Below are 1,226 nucleotides of genomic sequence, written 5' to 3' on the forward strand. Positions count from 1 at the left end.
TGAAATGAGAAAAAACATAACCAAAATAGTCAATTGACATTCTATTATGAAATTTTGTATTATTTTCTTAAGGACTAGGGCCCCGCCCCCGGAATGGAGGATCAAGTCTCCCTTAACTTAAAAAATATCGCAATCTTTTTTTACTTCCACGAAAATGCTTCTAGTTCATCTACGGGTTCATGCATCGTTCCAACTTTTGGAGCATATTAACTTGAAATTTCACGCTGACACCAATGTTACCCCGAAGCATCAAATTCTGAACAGAGACGAAATCGATTTTTAAATGAAATTTAAATTAGTCTAATAAATTTCTGCATCCATGTTTCACGTTCATAGGAGTTCAGTACTCGTTTTAAAAATAAGCCACATTCCCCTTAACAGGAAAAATAATCGAAAAATATTGAAAAATATGATCAATCTGACCCCATATTAAGGTAATTTACATTATTTTTGTCAATTTGTTGTTTTAATGATTTTGGTCATACCTATACGGTGTTTTTGTCGTTTTTTTCATTTTTGTCAATTTTATCGCTTTTTGTCCCATTAAAAAAATCCATTTTTTGTCATATTTGCCATTTTAGTTTATTTTTAGTTTTGACAGTTTTTAGATTTATATCGTTTTTAAATTTATGAAATACAGCAAAAAAATCCTATAGTATGATCAAGTTGTTTTGAAGTAAATGTTTATTATGTATGTTGTATGTTGGTTATCCACCATGGGTGCACGGATTCACCGCAGTTTCTGCCTAAGTATGTGCTCACATGCATTCTTAGATTATTTAGTTCGACAAATCTCCAATGCAGCGCGCCATCATACCCGGACCTCATGGCTTCATATGAACTGTTATGGAGTGAATGTATTGTGTTGATGTAGGTTTATTTTGGAAGAACGAGTCAATCAGGTGGGCTAGTTTACTTACAGGTATTCCGGCATCCGTGTATATACCTGGCCAGCTGGCAACTGATTGAACATTCTTATTATATAGTCAGTTATATGAGGAAACACATCTTACCTGTCGTCCACTTATGGGATTCGAGCCCAAAAGTTTTCTTGCCGATACCGGGAATCGAACCCAGTACGCCTGGCATACTTTAACCAGACTCGCGCCAGCCTATGCACTAGACTACATCGGCGCTCGTTTTGAAGTAAATGTTTATTATCATAATAAATGCAATTTTTTTATGTGTTTTTCATAGAATAAAGAGTTTGAAAAATAAAACTATGA

Source organism: Uranotaenia lowii, chromosome 3, assembly GCF_029784155.1.
Source record: "Uranotaenia lowii strain MFRU-FL chromosome 3, ASM2978415v1, whole genome shotgun sequence".
Classification (NCBI taxonomy): Eukaryota; Metazoa; Arthropoda; class Insecta; order Diptera; family Culicidae; genus Uranotaenia; species Uranotaenia lowii.